The sequence below is a fragment of the Rattus norvegicus genome, chromosome X, assembly GCF_036323735.1.
Source record: "Rattus norvegicus strain BN/NHsdMcwi chromosome X, GRCr8, whole genome shotgun sequence".
NCBI classification, from domain to species: Eukaryota; Metazoa; Chordata; class Mammalia; order Rodentia; family Muridae; genus Rattus; species Rattus norvegicus.
This window is the reverse complement of record NC_086039.1, coordinates 75,766,834-75,783,198: the sequence shown is the minus strand read 5'-3', so window position 1 is coordinate 75,783,198 and position 16,365 is coordinate 75,766,834.

The window sequence follows — 16,365 nt, the reverse complement described above, 5'->3', positions numbered from 1 at the left end:
ACAAGTTCAGAGCCTAAACATCCAGATAACAAGCTAAGATCTGCAGCACATATCTATAATCTCAGTGCTGGGAGATGGTGACAGGAGGAATCTGAGCTGTTTGCTGGCTAATCAGTGTTCTCCAGTTTCACTGAGAGACCTTGTCTCAAAAAATAAAGTGGAAAGTAATAAAGAATGACACCCAAAATCAACCTTTACCATTCACATGGATAGACATGCACATCAGCATATACATCTATATACTCTGACAAAGCACACACAAATTAATATTATTTGCAAAAGAATCCAAGTATTATTTGTGCTAAGACAACGACTACTGAGTTTACATTATTAGGTAAAAAAAAGTCAATAGAAAAGGGCGCTATATGATAAGAGTCTAACTGTATACTATGTTGGAAGAGACAAACTATGGAGATAGACAGACCAGAAGTTACCAAGTGGTAGTGGAAAGGCAGGGATGGATAGGTACATACAGCTCAGAACCAGAATCCTACATCACCACAAGAAGTCCAGGCTAAAACAATCAGGGAAACATTGGCCTAATGACAATATATTATCCTAGGAATCCGACAACCCCAGTTAAAATCAACAGGCAAGATCCTTTCCAAAGAAGCAATGAGTCAATGATCAAAACCACTAAAGTGGTAAAGACTAAACAATGACAAGATTGACATAGGAGCCACAGAAATGAGTGCAAGGAATGATATCAGCAAAATAAATCCCGTTTGATTTCAGACTCCCTAAAATAGCTTCCACAGTACTTGCCTCACCAGTCAACAGCATAGGCAAGTCATGCTAAACTTTGTATCTCCACATTTTCCCAGGAAAATGCGCCAGTCATTTCTATTCCCTTTATGGGACTGATGGCTAGCTCCCTACAAAACTAACATTTGGGGAAACTGGAAACCTGAATATTTTGTTGGGCCTACAACATTAATTGTTTTTTGTTGTTGTTGTTGTTGTTGTTGTTGTTGTTGTTGTTGTTTTGGTTTTTTAAATATTTATTTATTTATTTTATGTATGTGAGTACACTGTTGCTGTCATCAGACCACACCAGAAGAGGGCATCAGATCCCATTACAGATGGTTGTGAGCCACCATGTGGTTGCTGGGAATTGAACTCAGGGCCTCTGGAAGAGCAGTCAGTGCTCTTAACCACTGAGCCATCTCTCCAGCCCCCACAACATTAATTGTTAAAGAAAACAGTTCTGCCCTTCTGGGGCACCAACTGTCCCTTTGGTTCATGACTGAGCCAAGCCAAGTCAGCTCCTTAGTGTACCTACCACTGTGTCTTTGAGTTTCTCACCGAAGAGGTAGAACAAAGGGACAGAGCCATTCTGCCTTTGGATACTCAGTTCCCTGTTGGCATGGGCTCTGGGTCTTCATTGCTGATGCTAAAGCCTTTGTTGAAAGACAGAGATAGTGACAATGCAGTGGTGTCTCTGAGCAGAACAAGGCACTCAGAACTCACAGTGAAGTAGTTTCAAGAAGAAATTATAAAACTTGAAAAGCTTATAAAACATCAGCCATGCTCCGCATTAGTTATGGGAATCCAGAAAGAAGACACGAGTTAGAGAATTGCACAAGGGATCAAAGAACTGCATACACCCCTGTAACATACTATGCACATATCAAAGACAATAGTTAAGTTGTTAACTGCTGGCTGTGAGATGGCTCCAGAGGGAAGGGTGTCTGCCACCAAACCTGATGACCTGAGTTCAATCCTTAGAACACACATAATGCAAGAAAATAACGGATTCCCACAAGTTGTTTTCTGACATCCTCATGCATACTATGGCACAGAGGAACACACACACTCATACACATATATGTAAATAAATACGCAGAGTCACAAAATAAATAAGAAATCAAATAAACAGATGAACATACATTGCTAATGGCTATCAAAAGGATAATACAAGTATAATAGTAAATTGATTACAATTTCAATTTTTTAAAAATTATAATTGAAAAATGCAAAGAAAAGAACTGAAGAAGTTAAAATAACGGCAACCCAAGACTGGCATGGTAAATGGTAACAACTCCAAAGGGTTCTTCCTTGATGTCTCTCCACACATTCTTTAAGCACATAAACATAGACTAGAAGCTAATCAGAGCTAATCAAGCACTTGGAACTTAATCAAAAGGAGTTATGAGAACAACAGAAAAGACAGCAGTAATGAGGAAACCATTGACATTAACAAGCAGCAGGTTGTAAGGAACACAAGAAAATATTTAACTTCAGAGAGTAAGGGATTAAAAGGGACCCTTCAAACAATTACAGAATCATTTTTGAACTTTAAAAATGACTCATTAAAAAGTATGTCTTTGTTCAATAGATGTGGAGTCTGAGGAAAAGCTGAATTGCTTCCCAGTCTGGACTTTTGTGCATGGCTCCACAGGTTTACTAAGTCACAGAGTGAGTGGACAGAAAAGTCAATTTCAATCCATATTTCTTTCTCTCTACAGTATACACATGTGTGTGCAAACTAAGATACTGAAACAGAGAAATATATAGTTAATGGGTATAATTTTTATTTCAAAATATAATAAGTAAAAACTGTTCCATTAGTATTGGTGAACATAAGAAAAGTAATCTGATCATAGTCTTTGAGTTGCTGTAGGAAATATTTCTAAAATGACCCAGAATGAATATTACTTTTAATAAAAATGTAGTCATAAAATAGACACATTTAGTGGATTCAACTCATGTTTTGAAAAAATAAGTTTTAGTTTTCATTAAATAAGGAAAAAAGCCTTCTCTCTAGTTATATAAAGGTTATATAGTTCATTAAGCTAATAGAGTTGAAATATTTGATATGGCAAGGTAAGTGCACCCATTTCGAAGAAAATTTGAAAATTTTCTGCCTTGTACATTCCATTTTTAATTATACAACAAAATTCTAGAAGAACTGAAAAAGAAAAATTTATATAATTACAGTTGATTTTAATATACCCTATCAATAACTACCTACACTGCAATCATAAAGATCGAGATCCAAACCACATGTTCAGGGAACAATAATATTTATAAATTATATTTATAAAAAGAATTTATATTCTACGACTATATGGAATATTTATAAATGTAATTAGATATTATCAGTATATAAATATAATTATATATTTGTATACATTATTCTTTTCAATTGTGCAAATTTAATTCACCAAACTGTGAAGCAGTGACACAAAACTCATAAGAGTAACAAACAACTGTGTTTCTCTTATTGAAAATAGATTCTTTTCTCATATAATATATCCTGATTACAGTGCCCCTCCCTCTATTCCTCCCAGTTCCTTCCCCCAGCCCTTCTCCTATTTACATCCACCCCCTTCTGTCTCTCATTTGAAGTGAACAGGTTTAGAAGGGGTACAACAAAACATGACAAAATATAATAAGATAAAAAAAAAATCCTGCACACCAATGCTGGACAACATAAACCAACGGAATGAAGCCCCAATGGCAGGCACAAGGCTCAGAGACCTGGTCCCCTAACAACTGGAGCAGGGACTGTTTCTAACTCTATTTCCCTGCCACTGGATACCCTTTCTAGACTGTCTGATTAGGTCTCAGTAGGAGATGTGTGTGTCTAGATGTCTAAGAAAAGGGAAGGGTGTAATAGGGGAAGTATTTTGGTTTTGGTTTCTGTTTATTTTATTTTATTTTATTTTATTTTTTTCGGAGCTGGGGACCGAACCCAGGGCCTTGAGCTTGCTAGGCAAGCGCTCTACCACTGAGCTAAATCCCCAACCCCTATTTTATTTTTTATTACCTTATTTTTGTAGTCCAGTCATTACCCCTCTTCCCAGTCTGCCTTCCTGCAGTTTCTCCTCCTCGTGTCTCCAAAAAGCTGCACCACCACCACCAGGCATTCCCTCTCCCTGGGGCCTCAAGTCTCTCAAGGGTAGGCTTGTCTTCTCCCAGTACGGACAGACCAGTCAATTTTCTGCTGTATATGTGTCTCGGGCCTCTGACCAACTCATGTATGCTGCCTGGATGGTGGCTCAGTGTCAGAGATCTCAGGAGTCTGGGTTGGTTTAGACTGCTGGTCTTCCTATGGAGTCTCCCTCTGCCTCAGCTTCTTCCAGCATTTCTGTAATTTTACCACAGGGATCCCTGACTTCAGTTCAATGGTTGAGTATAAATATTTACATCTGTCTTAGTCAGCTGCTTGGTGGGCCTCTTGGAGGACAGTCATGCTAGGCTCCTATCTGTAAGCACACCACAGCATCAGTAATAGTGTCAGGCCTTGGAGCCTCCCCTTGAGCTGGATCCCAATTTGGGTAGGTCACTGGACCACCTTTCCCTCAGTCTCTTCTTCATTTCTGTCACTGCAGTTCTTTTAGACAGGAAAAATTCTGGGTAAGAATTTTTGACTATAGGATGGCAACCCAACACTTGATACTCTGTCTTTCTCCTGGAGGTGGGCTCTACAAGTTCCCTCTCCCCACTGTAGGGAGAAAAGTCCCTCTAAGGTCCCTCCCTTTGAGCCCTGAGGGTATCTCACCTAAAGGTCTCTGGCACTTTCTAGAGGGTCCCCCCTCCCACTCCCTGAGGTTGCATATTTCCACTCATTCTGCTGGCCCTCAAGGCTACTGCTTTGTCTCTACCCCCCATATCTGATCATGTTCCCCTTTCCTTTCCCATTCCCTTCTTTCATGCAGGTCCCTCTCTCCCTCAGCCATCCATGATTGTTTTCGTCTCCCTCCCAAGTAGGAATGAAGCATCCTCACTTGGGGCCTTCTGCTTGTTAACCTTCTTGAGTTCTGTGAATTGTATCCTTGATAGTCTGTACTTTTTTGGCTAATATCCAATTAGTGAATACATACCATGCATGTCCTTTTGGATGCTCTGGTGTGCTTACCTCACTCAGGATGATATTTTATAGGTCCATCAATGTGCCTGAAAAACTGAGGATATCCTCATTCTTAATAGCTGAGTAGTATTCCGTTGTGTAAATGAACCACATTTTCTGTATCCATTCTTTCATTGTGGGACATTTGGCTTGTTTCCAGCTTTTGGCTATTACAGATAAGCTTGCTATGGACATAGTGGAACATGTGCCCCTGTAGCATGGTAAGGCATCTTTTGCGTATATACCCAAGAGTAGTATAGCTGGGTCTTCAGAAGTCTCCAATTTTCTAAAGAACCACCAGATTGATTTCAAGGGTGATTATACCAGTTTGCAATCCCACCACCACTGAAGGACTAGGGTTAGTGAAGTTTTTTCCCAATCTGTAAATTGCTGACTTGTCATATTGAGTATGTCTTTGCCTTATAGAGGCTCTACTAACACTTGAAACTTAATACATATATAAGTAATCAATTGACCAAATACAAAGTCTGAAATCAAATTTTAGAATCTTTTTCCCCCATCTTTATTAAATTGGGTATTTCTTATTTGCATTTCAAATGTTATTCCCTTTCCCAGTTTCCATTCCAACATTCCCCTAACCCCTCCCCCTCCCACAAATTTTAGAATTTTCTGTATCCAACTACATTAGTGTCAGCATCCTGATTGTCAGAAGCTGCCAATGAGTAAAACTTTGGGAAGCATACCATTTCTGATATTTTTTTTAAACTACTACAAATCAAAAACTTAAACTTTTCAAATAAGAAACAAAGTCAACCCTGAGAAATAGTTCATGAAATAAAAGTACTTCCTGTTTTTGAAGAGGACCCGGGTTCAATTCCCAGCACCCATATGGCAGCTAACAACCAATTCCAGGGAATTTGATACCCTCTTCTGACTTCTACAGGCTCCTACATATATGCGGTATACATGCAGACATACATACATATATACATACATACATACATACATACATACATACATACACACACACCAAAGCACACATACATACAAACATATGAAATAAATATTTTTAAAAGAAATAAGACATTCAGCAAAAAGAATAAAATACTAATACAATAAGACATTGACAGTGTAATGTTTTAAATAAGAAGACAATAGGTACAAACTAATCTCATTTGATGATAAATGAGAAAAATATAAAATATTATTCACATAAATGTTGAGTGTGTTACAAAACACAAATATCATATGGTACATATTTGCTGATATGTAGATGTTAGCTGTTAAATCTTTGAACAGCCGAGGGCAATCTAGAGAACCATAGAGATTAGATATAGAGTAAGGAAATGGAGAAGAATGGTCCAGCTAAAACCCCTACATTCTACAATAGTGTCCTGCCTGCAAGATACTCTAGTGCAATGGTGGCACAAAGCTTGTGGCAGTAACCAACCAATATCTGGCTTGACTTAAAGCACATTCCATGAGACAGAAGCCATCCCTAACACTGTGAGTGTGATCAAGGACCTGAGATAAGGCAAGCAGCAAAATACTACTGTTCTGCTAATGACTTCAACCTACATTTTGCTATACGTATAGAGCAGTATGTCCTACTCAGCTATCAATCATCAGAGATCTTCCTCCTGCAGCAGATGGGAGCAAATACAGAGACCCACAACTGTACAATGTGTAGATAGTAAGAAACCTTGGAACACTCATGATTGGATGTCTCCATCAATTCCCTTCCCACTCCCAAAGGTTCAGGGAACCATGTGAAAGAAGAGGCAGGAAGAATGTAAAACCCAAAGGAGATTGAAAACACCAAGGAAACACAACCTTCTAAACACAGCAGGACTGATGTACATAAGAACTCACAGAGACTACAGCAACATGCACAGGGTCAGCATATGTCTGAGACAAATGTGGTCCCAGCACTAAGAGGGGAAGTGGACACCAGGTCACATCCCTAACCAAGAAGCTAACTCCAATTGTTAACTGCTCACAAAGAAAAAGTTAGTTTTGTCTAACAAAGTAAAACTGGTATACAAACTATTCTCAAGGGTAAACCCCATACCCAGCAGTAGGTGGCCAACACAAAACAAATCCAATGGTATCTTTGGTTCTTCATCTCATAATACTTTATCAGGACTTCATTATTATTGTTGTGTTATTATTGTAATTATTATTATTATACTTTACATTTCCTTTCTATATATTATGGTTATTATGTTTATGTTTTTGGTTATTTTTAACCAAGAGTGTATTTTCTGCTCACCAAGCCCTATCATTTAGAAGAACAATTAGTAAAATTTGAACAGAAAAGAGAATGAAAGTTTGCTTTAACATTTTCTTTCAGGGAAAAGACACCACACTTTAACCTAACAAACACTTTGCAGTCCGGGTCCTCTGTTTGTTTTTATACAATAGGCCATGAATTTGTATGGAATGGACTCCAGCAGTTCAGGTTCCTTTCCGTTAGTCGCCACAAAGTGGGCTTCTCTGAGTGGCACAGGCTGGCACTTCAGCTGAACCCAGGTGCCCTTCTCTTTGGCTTCCTTTTTCTTCTGATCATTCTCCTTCACCCACTTCAGGAAGCTGTCTCTGCTCTTCAAGTGCTTTATGTCCTCAATCCACATGTTGATTGATCCTCTTGACCTGAATCTTGCTTGCCCTTTACTTGCTTCTTTACAATGATGTCCATAGCATGCTGGGTGACATTGTAAACTCTTCCGGTTTTGCCATGGTAATATGTATGAGGCATTCTTTTTTTAAAAACCAGAACATTTATTTTATGACTGACTGAAATCCTCAAGATGAACTGGATGCTGCAACAGCTTGCCCTCTTGGGTTTAGGTGTTCCTTCATGGAATCCATGTCTGAATCTGCAATAGACAATTTTTAGGTGCCTCATCCAACCAGTCCTGGTGGTATTTTTGTCTCTTAGTTTTGGCACTCCAGTTATCCTTTCTCTTGTGCTTGGCATGGTAGCTACATGTGTCACAAGTCAACTTCTGAAGGCTTTAGAGTCACCGTAGCAGCACAGCACGTGCATCTCATCATGATTCTTTCCACAGGATGACTTTCCTTTCATCATCTTGCTTCTATCCGTGAGGCCAAAGAGATCAGAAGAGAGCTGGGCATTCCTGTTTTGAACAGTGCCCATTCCCTTGATGCCTACAAGATCACTCTTCTTGTAGATTGACATGTGTGTGGCCAAAGGAACAACTCCACATTTCCTAAAAGACCTAGAGAATATATAGCAAGTGTCCCCCCTTCCCTTTGTGTTAGTCATTTGTGAGTTACCAGAAGTTAGCTGCCACAGCCAAAAGGAAGAGTGCAGGCCTATATTATGGTTATAATAATACTAAGTTTGTTGAGAGGTAGAAAGCTTACCGTTTGAAAATTAAGCATAGAAAAATAATGTGGTACATGGAACAAAATAGAAATAGTGTAACAATTTAAAACATAAAAAGAAAACATACTTTAAAAAATTACATTGTCAGGATTTCTTGTTTAACCAATAGCTAAATCAACAATATTTAATATTGCATAGTACAAATTAAATTATATTGCATAGTATAACTTCATTTATATGACACAAAATCTAATATAACTATAATAAAGAGTTATCCTCAGAAAATGAGTCAATGTTGGGCCATTGGTTTTGGAGGCCTTATGGAGGTAAACTTGTTCAAAAGAGAATGTATAATATTCTTGAAGAGTTATTTTTTAAAATCTCCAACATTCCAAAGCTAGAAGTTGTCTTCTTCATTGTCTTCTTCTTCTTCTTCTTCTTCTTCTTCTTCTTCTTCTTCTTCTTCTTCTTCTTCTTCTTCTTCTTCTTCTTCTTCCCCTTTCCCTTCCCCTTCCCCTTCCCCTCCTCCTCCTCCTCCTCCTCCTTCTTGACTTTGAGAGATTTAATGCTACATAGTGACCAGTAGTTATAAATATCATTTCAATGTTCCCATGAAAGACAAAAGTATTTTAAATGATTGAATGAGTATAAATTCTTCTATAGACTTTCAAAGAGACATCTGTACAATCCTGTGCTCAGCCAGCTGAGCTATGGAAGGACATTAATAAACATTTAAATAAGAATATCACAGAGATAAGATACAGCATTAAGGACAGAAACAGAAGCAGATATCCACAGCCAAACATTGGACAGAGGGTGGGGACACCTATGGAAGACTTGGGAGAAGGATCAAAGGCCCATAAGTAAATGGGAACTCCACAGGAAGACCAACAGAGTCAACTAACCTGGACTCCTGGAAGCTCTCAGAATCTGGGTCACCAACCAAAAACATACACAGGCTGGAATGAGGCCCCCAGGCACATATGTAGCAGACAGGCAGCTCAATTTTCATGGCTGCCCTGCCTGGCCTCAGTGGAAGAGGATGCACCTAATCTGGCAGAGACTTGATGTACCATGGTGGGGGAATACCTAGAGGGGTTCTACCCTCTCACAGGAAAAGTGGAGAGGGGATGGGAGAAGGGACTCAGTAAGGGAGGGAAAGGGAGAGGGAGCAGTGTTTGGAAAATAAATCAGAAAAAAAGATACAGCATTAATGTTCTAAAGAAAATAAATTGCACAAATTGAAGTTAATGCTTGCACTTGTTTCTGATGTGCCAAAATCAAAAGTGGAAAATGCACTTAAATGGTGCAATGTGTTCTGCAGCAATTATTAGGGAAAGTTTTTCCAATTGTGCATTTGTAAATCAAGAACAAAAAGTTACTTCCTAACAAATACTTATTGCTGAAAGAAACCAAAATTGAAAGGAATAGAAGCACTGCACGGTTGGAAGCCAAGAAGAGTAAAAGAAAGAAAAGATAGCTCTACATGGAAGAGAAGTCAAAAGGCTCTTTTTATTCCCTAATTTTCCTCAGGGCTGCTCCTGCAATGTTTCTAAGTGTTGTTTCAATCACATTGGCTCCCCTGGGTTGCTAAGTGCTACAAGGCTCTCTGAAGCACTCTCCAAGTTCAGAAAGGGGCAGCAGTTGTGAAATGTGGGATACTTATGTATATAGAATGCTATCGCATGTCCTGTGTAAACCAAGAAGGAAGGGAAGAACTGACAGTTAAAAACCCAGAAGGAGTCAAATGGGCTGATTCTTTTTATCTAGGGAACAAAATGGAAAACTTGTAGAGTGTCCATTTTGACTGCTCATGGCTGTAAGTTCATGTGTTTGTTTGCTCATCTAGAATACTGAACTCAAGAAAGCCTAGAGATTGAATAGCTATTAGAAACAAGAACATGTTTCATTTAGAAGTCAAAACAGGTTAGAATCATTTCAGAGTAGAGAGAAACACATAGCATGTTGTTGCGAGAAAGTTCAAAATCACCATAGCCAACACTAAAATGACAGAAAATAATAATTTCAGAATTATGTCCTCCCAGCATCAAAACACTTTTCATAAACCATATTTGCTTAGCATTGAGAAAGAGAAAGCTAATAGTTCAACCTTTCTTTTAAGAGATTTAACAAATAAACTTTCACTTCTTACTAGGCATTCAACATTTTCCTTTTTTCCTGGTCTCATGAGGAACATGTTCAACTAAAACGCAGTCATCTGTTAGTTGCCCATATGGTTTTACCCACATTTTCTGTATGCATAGGAAATACCACCCTGTCATCTAAATACATTTGAGATTGATGCACACTGGCATGTGTCAAGTCAAAAATAATGAAACTAAACAAACGGAATCTAGATTTTATAAGCAAATCAATTAAACATCTAGAGATCCAGCTAAGCCCTGTGAGACACACATCATCTTTTCCGTTCTCTAAAATCCATAATGAAAAAAATCTTTATTTATGGGTTTCTTTCTTTTAATTAAGGTCAAAACCTCAATCGTGTAATCTAGGCTCCGTCTGGCCAAGAGTAAGATGCCTCTGGACAGAATATAGACACACATACTTATTAAGAGATAATGATAAAGGAGAGAGAGACCCAACCGCCTGGTCAGGTGGGCACTCCTGAGGCTGCAGAGCGGAAGAGACCACCAACACTGCTCACCCCTGCCCACATCCCTGGCCCAAGAGGAAACTGTATAAGGCCTCTGGGCTCCCGTGGGGGAGGGCCCAGGAGCAGCAGGACACCTGCCAGAGACACCGCCGGACCCTGAAGGAAACAGACCTGATAAACAGTTCTCTGCACCCAAATCCCGTGGGAGGGAGAGCTAAACCTTCAGAGAGGCAGACAAGCCTGGGAAACCAGAAGAGACTGCTCCCTGCACACACATCTCGGACGCCAGAGGAAAAAGCCAAAGACCATCTGGAACCCTGGTGCACTGAAGCTCCCGGAAGGGGCGGCACAGGTCTTCCTGGTTGCTGCCGCTGCAGAGAGCCCCTGGGCAGCACCCCACGAGCGAACCTGAGCCTCGGGACCACAGGTAAGACCAAATTTTCTGCTGCAAGAAAGCTGCCTGGTGAACTCAAGACACAGGCCCACAGGAACAGCTGAAGACCTGTAGAGAGGAAAAACTACACGCCCGAAAGCAGAACACTCTGTCCCCATAACTGACTGAAAGAGATGAAAACAGGTCTACAGCACTCCTGACACACAGGCTTATAGGACAGTCTAGCCACTGTCAGAAATAGCAGAACAAAGTAACACTAGAGATAATCTGATGGCGAGAGGCAAGCGCAGGAACCCAAGCAACAGAAACCAAGACTACATGCCATCATCGGAGCCCAATTCTCCCACCAAAACAAACATGGAATATCCAAACACACCAGAAAAGCAAGATCTAGTTTCAAAATCATATTTGATCATGATGCTGGAGGACTTCAAGAAAGACATGAACACACTTAGGGAAGCACAGGAAAACATTAATAAACAAGTAAAAGCCTACAGAGAGGAATCGCAAAAATCCCTGAAAGAATTCCAGGAAAACACAATCACACAATTGAAGGAATTAAAAATGGAAATAGAAGCAATCAAGAAAGAACACATGGAAACAACCCTGGATATAGAAAACCAAAAGAAGAGACAAGGAGCTGTAGATACAAGCTTCACCAACAGAATACAAGAGATGGAAGAGAGAATCTCAGGAGCAGAAGATTCCATAGAAATCATTGACTCAACTGTCAAAGATAATGTAAAGTGGAAAAAGCTACTGGTCCAAAACATACAGGAAATCCAGGACTCAATGAGAAGATCAAACCTAAGGATAATAGGTATAGAAGAGAGTGAAGACTCCCAGCTCAAAGGACCAGTAAATATCTTCAACAAAATCATAGAAGAAAACTTCCCTAACCTAAAAAAAGAGATACCCATAGACATACAAGAAGCCTACAGAACTCCAAACAGATTGGACCAGAAAAGAAACACCTCCCGTCACATAATTGTCAAAACACCAAACGCACAAAATAAAGAAAGAATATTAAAAGCAGTAAGGGAAAAAGGTCAAGTAACATATAAAGGGAGACCTATCAGAATCACACCAGACTTCTCGCCAGAAACTATGAAGGCCAGAAGATCCTGGACTGATGTCATACAGACCCTAAGAGAACACAAATGCCAGCCCAGGTTACTGTATCCAGCAAAACTCTCAATTAACATTGATGGAGAAACCAAGATATTCCATGACAAAACCAAATTTACACAATATCTTTCTACAAATCCAGCACTACAAAGGATAATAAATGGTAAAGCCCAACATAAGGAGGCAAGCTATACCCTAGAAGAAGCAAGAAACTAATCGTCTTGGCAACAAAACAAAGAGAATGAAAGCACACAAACATAACCTTACATCCAAATATGAATATAACGGGAAGCAATAATCACTATTCCTTAATATCTCTCAATATCAATGGCCTCAACTCCCCAATAAAAAGACATAGATTAACAAACTGGATACGCAACGAGGACCCTGCATTCTGCTGCCTACAGGAAACACACCTCAGAGACAAAGACAGACACTACCTCAGAGTGAAAGGCTGGAAAACAACTTTCCAAGCAAATGGTCAGAAGAAGCAAGCTGGAGTAGCCATTCTAATATCAAATAAAATCAATTTCCAACTAAAAGTCATCAAAAAAGATAAGGAAGGACACTTCATATTCATCAAAGGAAAGATCCACCAAGATGAACTCTCAATCCTAAATATCTATGCCCCAAACTTGAAAGAATCCCACTTGAAGCAATCCCACTAAATCAGGTACTAGACAAGGCTGCCCACTCTCTCCCTACTTATTCAATATAGTTCTTGAAGTTCTAGCCAGAGCAATCAGACAACAAAAGGAGATCAAAGGGATACAGATCGGAAAAGAAGAGGTCAAAATATCACTATTTGCAGATGACATGATAGTATATTTAAGTGATCCCAAAAGTTCCACCAGAGAACTACTAAAGCTGATAAACAACTTCAGCAAAGTGGCTGGGTATAAAATTAACTCAAATAAATCAGTTGCCTTCCTCTATACAAAAGAGAAACAAGCCGAGAAAGAAATTAGGGAAACGACACCCTTCATAATAGACCCAAATAATATAAAGTACCTCGGTGTGACTTTAACCAAGCAAGTAAAAGATCTGTACAATAAGAACTTCAAGACACTGAGGAAAGAAATTGAAGAAGACCTCAGAAGATGGAAAGATCTCCCATGCTCATGGATTGGCAGGATTAATATAGTAAAAATGGCCATTTTACCAAAAGCAATCTACAGATTCAATGCAATCCCCATCAAAATACCAATCCAATTCTTCAAAGAGTTAGACAGAACAATTTGCAAATTCATCTGGAATAACAAAAAACCCAGGATAGCTAAAGCTATCCTCAACAATAAAAGAACTTCAGGGGGAATCACTATCCCTGAACTCAAGCAGTATTACAGAGCAATAGTGATAAAAACTGCATGGTATTGGTACAGAGACAGACAGATAGACCAATGGAATAGAATTGAAGACCCAGAAATGAACCCACACACCTATGGTCACTTGATTTTTGACAAAGGAGCCAAAACCATCCAATGGAAAAAAGATAGCATTTTCAGCAAATGGTGCTGGTTCAACTGGAGGGCAACATGTAGAAGAATGCAGATCGATCCATGCTTATCACCCTGTACAAAGCTTAAGTCCAAGTGGATCAAGGACCTCCACATCAAACCAGACACACTCAAACTAATAGAAGAAAAACTAGGGAAGCATCTGGAACACATGGGCACTGGAAAAAATTTCCTGAACAAAACACCAATGGCTTATGCTCTAAGATCAAGAATCGACAAATGGGATCTCATAAAACTGCAAAGCTTCTGTAAGGCAAAGGACACTGTGGTTAGGACAAAACGGCAACCAACAGATTGGGAAAAGATCTTTACCAATCCTACAACAGATAGAGGCCTTATATCCAAAATATACAAAGAACTCAAGAAGTTAGACCGCAGGGAAACAAATAACCCTATTAAAAAATGGGGTTCAGAGCTAAACAAAGAATTCACAGCTGAGGAATGCCGAATGGCTGAGAAACACCTAAAGAAATGTTCAACATCTTTAGTCATAAGGGAAATGCAAATCAAAACAACCCTGAGATTTCACCTCACACCAGTGAGAATGGCTAAGATCAAAAACTCAGGTGACAGCAGATGCTGGCGAGGATGTGGAGAAAGAGGAACACTCCTCCATTGTTGGTGGGATTTCAGACTGGTAAAACCATTCTGGAAATCAGTCTGGAGGTTCCTCAGAAAATTGGACATTGAACTGCCTGTGGATCCAGCTATACCTCTCTTGGGCATATACCCAAAAGATGCCTCAACATATAAAAGAGACACGTGCTCCACTATGTTCATCGCAGCCTTATTTATAATAGCCAGAAAATGGAAAGAACCCAGATGCCCTTCAACAGAGGAATGGATACAGAAAATGTGGTACATCTACACAATGGAATATTACTCAGCTATCAAAAACAACGAGTTTATGAAATTCGTAGGCAAATGGTTGGAACTGGAAAATATCATCCTGAGTGAGCTAACCCAATCACAGAAAGACATACATGGTATGCACTCATTGATAAGTGGCTATTAGCCCAAATGCTTGAATTACCCTAGATCCCTAGAACAAACGAAACTCAAGACGGATGATCAAAATGTGAATGCTTCACTCCTTCTTTAAATGAGGAAAAAGAATACCCTTGGCAGGGAAGGGAGAGGCAAAGATTAAAACAGAGACTGAAGGAACACCCATTCAGAGCCTGCCCCACATGTGGCCCATACATATACAGCCACCCAATTAGACAAGATGGATGAAGCAAAGGAGTGCAGACCGACAGGAGCCGGATGTAGATCGCTCCTGAGAGACACAGCCAGAATACAGCAAATACAGAGGCGAATGCCAGCAGCAAACCACTGAACTGAGAATAGGTCCCCTATTGAAGGAATCAGAGAAAGAACTGGAAGAGCTTGAAGGGGCTCGAGACCCCAAAAGTACAACAATGCCAAGCAACCAGAGCTTCCAGGGACTAAGCCACTACCTAAAGACTATACATGGACTGACCCTGGACTCTGACCCCATAGGTAGCAATGAATATCCTAGTAAGAGCACCAGTGGAAGGGGAAGCCCTGGGTCCTGCTAAGACTGAACCCCCAGTGAACTAGTCTATGGGGGGAGGGCGGCAATGGGGGGAGGGTTGGGAGGGGAACACCCATAAGGAAGGGGAGGGGGGAGGGGGATGTTTGCCCGGAAACCGGGAAAGGGAATAACACTCGAAATGTATATAAGAAATACTCAAGTTAATAAAAAAAAAAGAGAGATAATGATAAAGAAAATCATTGCTGATCATCTGTACACCAAAAATATAGCCCCCAAAATCAAGTGGCTATAAAAATATTTTTTAAAAGTCGAGATCTTCCTATTGAGGCTTGATGTGCCAGGGCAGGTTGGTAACTATGGGAGGGGGGTCTCCCCTTCTCTGAGAAGAAAATGAGGGGGTATTGGGGAAGGGGGTTGTGAGGGTGGGACTGGGAGAAGGCTGTGATTAGGATGTAATGTGAATAAATAAGTCTTTTTTAAAAAAGAAAACAAAAAAAAAAAGTCGAGATCTCATTTTGAATTCAAATTGATGTCCAATATTACCAAACTTGAAACCAGATATCATTCTTTGTAATACTCTTTAATTATAGGCTGAAATTTTTAGAATATAAGTAGTCCTGAAAGAACAAGAACTATAATATGAACCAAAAATTATATTTATTGGAAATATAATATTTGACAGAAAATATTACATTTAGGCCTAATAACATAAGACAGTACTTTCATTTTGTAAACCAGAGATCTGAGAAGCCGAGAAGTTTAATTGGTTATCCAAAGCATAACTCATCAATTTAAAAAAAAAGAACATTTATGCCAGATCTACCTACAGAGTTTAAGGTGTTAACTATCTACTAAGGTACTCAACCTCTTGGAGTGAAGCCTCTCTTCCTATTATCTTCTGCTCCATACTCTGGGGGTTTCAAACAGCCAAAAAATAAAAAATGCAATCTTTGAAAACTCAATTGATTTCAAAAATTTTTCCCATGTCTAGCTCTGTTTCTACCTTGGTGCTAGAAACAGTACAA